We start from the raw sequence: 7,950 nt of genomic DNA, 5'->3' as shown, positions 1-7,950 counted from the left end.
CCTGTGGCAAGTAAAAGGGTACTTGGTGGTGCCGTCAGGGAAATGTTGGGCTCCTACCTATGACCAGTGGTTTGAACCCAGAAACTACTCCGTGAGACAAAGATGAGGTTTTCTGCTCTGTGGGTAAAGATTTACATACAGCCCTGGAAGCCCTAAAGGAGCAGATCTAATCTACTCTGTCCTATAGGGTTTCTGTGAGTCAGAATTATTTTAAAAACTTACAGGTATTTGAGGAACAGTAAGTTTAATTTAAAAAAAATGGAACGCTTCACGAATTTGCGTGTCATCCTTGCGCAGGGGCCATGCTAATCTTCTCTGTATCGTTCCAATTTTAGTACATGTGCCGCTGAAGCGAGCACCAGTGAGTTTAATTTTACGTAAAAATAAATCACAGGTAGTGGTCATAAGAGTAAAGGATAATAAAGTCCATTTCACTTCTGCATGAGAATTTAATACCCAGCTACATTTCCAAGCTTCCTTGCCTACCCGTAGAAATCCAATAAAAATGAAATAGTGGCACTAGGACTATTGCGTGTGATACATTTGACCCTTGATTGGCATATCAGTCAGATTCTTCAGACACAGAAACAATACAATCTGACTTCTAACTATCACCTATTTGGTTATCAGTTTTTGGCCCTAGGAGGCTCATGTGATTGTGGACCTGGAGTCCGAAAGCTGTAGGTCAGGTGATAAACTGGGAATGCTGGCAGTCTAGCCTCTGAAATCAGTAGACCACGTCGAATGGTAGGCTGAAAAGTCAGGCACACTAACGAGGTCACTTTCTTGAAACAGAATCTTGGTCTTTCGGGAAAACTCAACTGATTGGATGAGCCTTCAACTGAATGGATGAGGCTCACCTACATTATCAAGGGTAGACTCTTTGAACTTAAGCTCACCTGATTTAAATATCAATCACATGTAAATACCTGTACAGCAACATATAAATTCATGTTTGACCAAACTAATCATCTAACCAGTGGACACACAAAATTGGTAAATCTCATCTAGGCTTGCAGAATTATTAAAAAAAAATAAGGAAACAGAAAAAGAACTTATAGATATTAGTGGAATCGTTTAATTTTACTTAAAATAAATTATTATTTTTAGCAATAAACTGATTTTCTGGCAGCTAGTAAAGAGGCCATTTTGAATCATCCATCCTTGAACAAGGAGACTCAAGGATAAACACACACATGCACACATAATTTAGGTAATTAATGAATTCTTGGAAAAAGAGCATACTGGTATGTGATAAGCTCTCTTTTTGTTATCTATTAGGGCCCTTTTATTCGCTAAGAAAACACATTTGAACTTGAATGAAACTCATTGTGTGTCAGAGGAGAAGTAAGCTCTCTAGAGCTGATTTTGTGGCAGTGGATTCCCACACCTTCCTTCGTTCTCTGCACCAGTCCAGGTGGGCACCATGTCTTCACTGGCATATCTAGGCACACCCCCATCGCCTTGGCTGGGGCTGGATGACAGTGCATGTTCTTTCCTTAGGGATTAATATATTTTTCTAAAGAATTACATAGTTTCCGTTGATCTAGCCAGAAACATTGTTCAAAGATCTATAGAAAGAACGCAGGAAAATGGAACGTTTGACAAATTTTAATCTTTATAATGATCTTTTAAATGCAGGTCACACATTAGAAGAAAACTATGCTTAGGATTTGGGAAAATTATTTAAAATGTAACTTTAAATTTAAAGTACATTCAGGCAGATAATGGATTGCTGTAAAATCCTTATACACACGTTATCTAAAGAGCTGTCAAGAATTTATAAATGAATACCGCTTTGTCTGCAATACTTAAAGAATACAGACAGCTTCCTTAGACTAATGTTAGCTGTCAGCTGTTAATGCATAATAATTATGTCCTCACTGATAATCTTCCAAGAACTGTTTTCTACACAGGCAGTCCCCAGTTTAAGAAGAACCAACTTATGACTTATATACAACCAATAGTTACAAATAAAGTCCATAGAACCTATTATGTTAAAAAATTGAGACACCTAAAATAGTTTGTAGTAATAAATGAGAACTATTTATAGAGATGCACCAAAACAGTATTATTGTATTGCTGTATTATTGTGTCAAAGATATTTTACTGGATTTAAAAGCATTTCTTTAATATCTTTTGCATATGTGGAAAGGCACCCTATAAACTAAAATAAAATTATGATATTAGATAGAAACTGTACCTAGCTGTTCAGATTTACTTATAAATTTGACCAAAAGCTAGAATTAGGAATCAAATTCGTTTATAGTCTGAGAACTGAATGTATTCCCCTATTGTAAATATCTTTCCATTGTTCATGTTTTTAAAGAATCCCTACATTTTTTAATGTTTGTTGTTTCATCTCTTCAAAGATAATTTAGAAGCTAATAGGATTTGTACAGACACAGATGGTACTTTTCAATCTAGGAAAATGATATTAACTTAAATAAGTAAAATAAGAAAACATTGCTAGAATCATTTCAGACAGCTTTTCATGACACGGATGAAGGCCTAAATATAGTCGAAATTTAGACTTGAATTATGGGTAAATGGGATCTTGGCAAAAACTCAGTTTAATTCAACACCATTGCATTAAATATCAGTTCAGTGCAGACACTATGTGTTCAGGCTGACCTGCACCCCTCGGATTATGTGTTATGCTCCCTAACATCTAGGCCTAATAGCATCATCCCCTTTGAAAATGAGTGTTCTTTCCTTGTTAAGAGGCTCCATCAGTGAAAAATGGGGTGTAACACTTGATGCATACAAATAGCAGATTAGCCACAGAGAAGCAAGCTGAGATGGGAGGAGAGAGGCGCTTAGCCACATGAAGATCACCTAGGTAGGACCTGAGGCAGCTCTGAAGAGACAGCACCTTCCTTAGAGCCGACAGAGAAAGAAAGCCTCTTAGGGCCAGCATCTTGAATTTGATCCGTGTTGAGGAAATAGCTATTGAACTGCGTGAAGTACTAAAAGCTGCCTTATAGGAATGAACATGTGAATTGCCTAACACAAAGGGTAACTCATAAGCAAACCATTATTAATCACAATTTTTTCCTCTGTGGCACGAATAGCCATGTTAAAGTAATTCTCAACATTTTCCTATGAGTTAATGAGAAGTACTCATTTGACAGATGAGGAAAGGAAGGTGAATAAAAATCACCACTTTGGGGTTACTGAGCTCTTACCCCGTGGTGCACTCCGTAGTCTCCAGGGTCCTCTACGTGTTTGCCTCACTCCGCTCCCACGGGATTTCTAGGAGGGTGGGATGACATGACTGAAACTCCAGAGTGGTGGTGAGGAGATTCCCTAGAGTCACAGAGCTAATGCCTATCTGGTCGCTGCAAATGGTTCAGGACTTTGCTGCTCACCGAAGGCTGGCCGATTGAACGCACCGGTAAGGACCTCAGAAGACCTTCTGCAAGCTCACGCCCACTGAAAATGTGATGGAGCACAGCGCTGTTCTGAACCGCATGGGTCATTAGGAGCCCACATGGACTGGAGGGCCATTGGGACCAGGGGGAGGTAAACCTGGGTGTTCCTTAGTGAACAATCTGAAGGTGATATTTAAGACATCTTCTCTCTCATTCTCGACTCCACGTGTAGTGTGTGATATGACTCTCAAACATAGGTAAAATTTGATGACCTCGTTCTGTGCTGCCTATCAGTGAAGAAGGGAGCAATGGAAATCCATGGTTTAAAGGGCTAGCTATGTACTCGAAATTTTGTAAGAGACTTGGTGGTGCACTGGTTAAGCTTTGATTGCTCACTGGAAGGTTAGTTGTTTAAACCCACCAGCTTCTCTGTGGGAGAAAACACAACACAACAAAACAAAAAGACACCTGGTAATCCACTCTCGTGAAGGTTATATGCTAGAAAACCATCCTATATGTCTATCCCATCCTGTCGGTGACTGTGAATCTGAATTGATTCAACAACACACAACAGATATTTTAGAAGTTAATAGCAGAATCCCACCTCCCACGTGCATTTTCTGTCCCCAAGCCCAATTTCTTTCCGCTCCATGACACCGATTCCCAGCAGTTATTAGTAGATCTGGCAATTGCTGGGCTGTGCCAACTCAGAAAATGTAGCTTAAATTTTCATTGATCATCAGCTTGCTCTCTTTCAATTGGCATACTGATATCTAGGGTTTCAGCATTATATAATTTTTATATCGGAAACATAGAAAACTAGTCTAATCTTTTCATGACATGGGCAGAATAGGGAATGCCATACTTTATATTTGTCTAAATGAAATAGACTCTTGGCTTAACATCCCCATATCCAGATTGACTACATAGGTAATATCAGTAAATATTTGAGATAGTGCCCCTCCATTATGTTAGAAAGCAGCCCCAGAAGCTACTCAATTACAAAGTTGAAAGACTTACACATGCCTTGTTGCCCATGGTGCTGTGGCTCCTTGTGTTTCTCAGTTGTTCCCACCATGCTCTGACCCAGCCGAGGTTGCAGGCACAAGCTGTCTGCAGATATGTGTATCTCTTTAGTTTTGTAGCTAGCGTGCACAAGAGCAAGGGTCCTACTTTGTACCCCTCACAGACACTAATCTAACCATCCCCTTCAAAGTTCCTGTCATCTCAGGAGGGACCCATGTTGCTACCTTCATCCCTCCTCCTCCCAGGCAAGATGATGTTCATACCCCGCCCCTCAATGAATGAGGGGCCCCTCCCTCTCTCCCTTCTTAGACAGGACCCAATGCCCCCCTCAGTAGCCCAGACTTTAAAAAGAGCCCTACATGGGTTTTTCTGATGGATTGCTCCACGTGAATTTCCCATTTTAGGCTCAAAGATCCTGAAAGGTTGCTAATTCATCCACCTTTCTACTTCACAGTAAAAAGCCCCAATAAGGCATGCACACACACGTGCACATGGACATGGGAGGTCAGAAATCAAAGACATAGCCTTTCATTTCTAGCATCTTAGTGAACACCAGGGGTCCCTGAGGGGTGCAAATGGCTTAGATGTTTGTCATTGGAGGGCAGTTAACATCCACTCAGAGACATCTTAGAAGAAAGGCAATCTACCTCCTACAAATGAGCCATTGAAACTATGAAGTACAATTCTTCTCTGTCACACGGGGGGGTGCTATGATTCAGCAGTCACTTGACAGCAACTTACCTTTAGTGGGGATTACAAAGGGAAAGGATGAAAACACCTCTCACCAAGGTCTTAGAAATATTTTCAGAAATATTTTGTGTTCATAAGCATATATATTAATCTTTATTTTTGTTGAATATTATGAACCAGGTATTTCTCAATCTGTAATTAATAACTATAAAGATTTTTCCCCATTAGATGCAGGCCAATAACTTAAAAAATAAAATGTGGCCCTATCAAATTGCTATAAAGTTTTCTAAGTGCTTATTCTTCATCCCTTGTACAACGCTAGTCTGGTACAACACTGGTTTCCAGACCACCCTGATTCCCTGAAAGTCAGACATCCCCTGAAAATAAGACCTACTTATAGTATTGCTTTTCACCGAAATATAAGGCACCCCGAAAATAAGACCTCCCCGAAAATAAGGCCCCACAAAGCTACTGTAACTCTGGATCGTAGCTGTGGGCCGCAGCACAGCTGGAAGACAGGAAGTGCGAGGTCTCTTTTAATAAAACAATAAATGTGTACCATATTCTTCTTCATGGAAAAATAAGACATCCCCTGAAAATAAGACCGAGTGCATCTTTGGGAGCAAAAGATAATATAAGACACTGTCTTATTTTGAGGGAAACAGGGTATGATTGAATACATACATTTGTTAGGCATACTTCTGCATCGTAATATACATATACTTCTGTGTTTTGATTTTTGTCTATTTAATGGTGTATCTTAGAAAATATGTCCTATATATTTATGTACAATCTTATGTGTATATATTTATTTACATGTTTATGTAAAAATGTTACTAAGAACAATCTATAGACAACATGAAAATAAACTGAAATTTTAAGTTCTGATACATTTGAGATTGTAACACAATATAACCTAGTAAAAGCTGACCGATAAAAATATTTCTATTTATTTTGTACTGACAAATAAGAGAATTAAACAACATATTTTAATTGTTCGATCTGCTCGTTACTCTTTCTTCTGTGCTGAGATGTCCACTTGGTTTCTCTCGCTCTCTTTCCTGGATGGGGATGCCGTAGAGTAGCTCTCTCAGAGGAAGCCTGGAGGTCGTAAACTGAGTTCTTACCTGTCTTAAAAGGGTGAGATTTTGCCCTGATAAACATGGTAGTTTACTTGTGTAGAAAAGATTAAGTTCAGAATTATTGATCCTCAGGATTTTTAAGCGAGTACTTCGTCATCTTCCTAGATTCAGCATCGCAATGAGAACTCTAACATCAATTTCATTCTCATTCCTGTGTTTTAGCTTCATGTTTACTCAGATTTGGATGGATTTTATGGTCATGTGTTTGTTTAATCTCTTTAGGACTTTAGATGTGTTAAATTTTTAATAAATTTGATAATGTAAATCTGCTGGTGTTTTACTTGAATAATTACTTGGCTGGGCTAAATTACTGGATTACACTTAATTTTCTTAAGCAACATAAGGAGTCATGTCTTCGTTGCGTCTTGGCATGAGGGGAGGCTACAAAGGAACTGGAATAACCTACCCTTTTCTCTGCTCCAGGCTGCACTTCTAGTTGGATGGCAATATACGTGGTCTTTTAGCTATATTTTTCCTTTAGTTAAGTTCACTATCAGGTCAAATCATGGTGCCTATTGCTTTATTTATTCATGTGCTTTAAAATTTTATTTCTTTTTATTGTGAACTGAGTAAAGATTTATAGGTCTAGAAATGAGTTCACCCTCATGGTGCCTATCATTTTAAAATCAAAATTTCCTGAGGCATTTGGGAAACTGAGTGTATCTTAGATATACATTTAACTATCTATCTATTCATCTTTGCATTTTTTAGTTTTATTTATTATAAATTCTGCTTCAGGATCACTAATTTTTATATATGTTTGATCTATTGACCTGGACTTTTACAATTTCCCCATAATCATTTCTGAATATTTATAATCATTTCTGAATAGCTATTCCTTTCATGTAACTTTACTTCTAATTCCATTCAGGTTGTCAATATGTACTCGGATGTGATTTTAATCATCTAGTCTATTTTTAATAATATTTCTCTTTAGTTATTTCTTCCAGCATTCAGTCATCTCACTTTTAATTTTCTTTTCTTTCTTTATTTAAACATCTTTTTATCCAAAGGCAGTTCTGGAGCCACTTCCTAACATTAGGAATATAAAATATATATATTATCCTTTTGTCTTATAAGTGTTTCCTCAGTCCACTTTGCCTTCTTTGTAAACTCTTCTTTTATGGACAGGCTTATTTGTCTAGATTTGTTGGAGACCTTGGCTCATTATTTATCTGAACCCCAAATATTTGGGGCAGTGATTCTTGCAATATATTTTCTTCATCTGTCTGCATTCTGCCTTTTGTTCACCCTATGAGCTGGAATTAACAAGGAACAATGCGCATATTTAAAATTTGTGTTCTCATTTTCATTGCTCTCATTATTTTCTGTAGAGACTGCATGCAAGTTGAAAGGTTATGAATTGGAATGCTATAGGTTTGGTTCATATTTCTCATATTAAAAACCATCTTTGGAAACCTGCTGTTTCTTCTGTGTTTGTATACCTCTGACCTCCGTTTTCAGCATCGAAGCCGTCCTGATGGCGTCCATAACTCTGGAGATCTTAGCTTTTCCGCTGAGCTCCAGCCCGCTCCAGAAACAGGGCAGAGTCGTAGGACTGCAAGGAGGAGAGAAGCATCCATTGTACTAAATGAGGCTGAAGTGAGACCAATAAAGGACATGCCCTGTCTTCGCAGGACTGTACTCACTAGTAACTTTGACAAGATCGGCTTCAGTGCATTGGCCGTGTGGGAAGTCAGGCTGCAGTGGTTCAAATT

At 38.4% G+C, this 7,950-nt stretch overlaps 1 non-coding gene across 1 annotated transcript; it reads right to left on the bottom strand.

Moving 5' to 3' along the window:
* Positions 1 to 252: 252 nt before the first annotated feature.
* Positions 253 to 359, bottom strand: LOC142441919 (U6 spliceosomal RNA). Its single transcript, XR_012783197.1, has one exon. It is a non-coding gene; the product is annotated as a U6 spliceosomal RNA (small nuclear RNA).
* Between the last annotated feature and the right edge of the window lie 7,591 nt (positions 360 to 7,950).

This window comes from Tenrec ecaudatus, chromosome 2 (genome assembly GCF_050624435.1).
Source record: "Tenrec ecaudatus isolate mTenEca1 chromosome 2, mTenEca1.hap1, whole genome shotgun sequence".
NCBI lineage: Eukaryota > Metazoa > Chordata > Mammalia > Afrosoricida > Tenrecidae > Tenrec > Tenrec ecaudatus.
The sequence above is the reverse complement of the archived record's forward strand: the minus strand, read 5'-3'. Positions and strand labels throughout refer to the sequence as shown.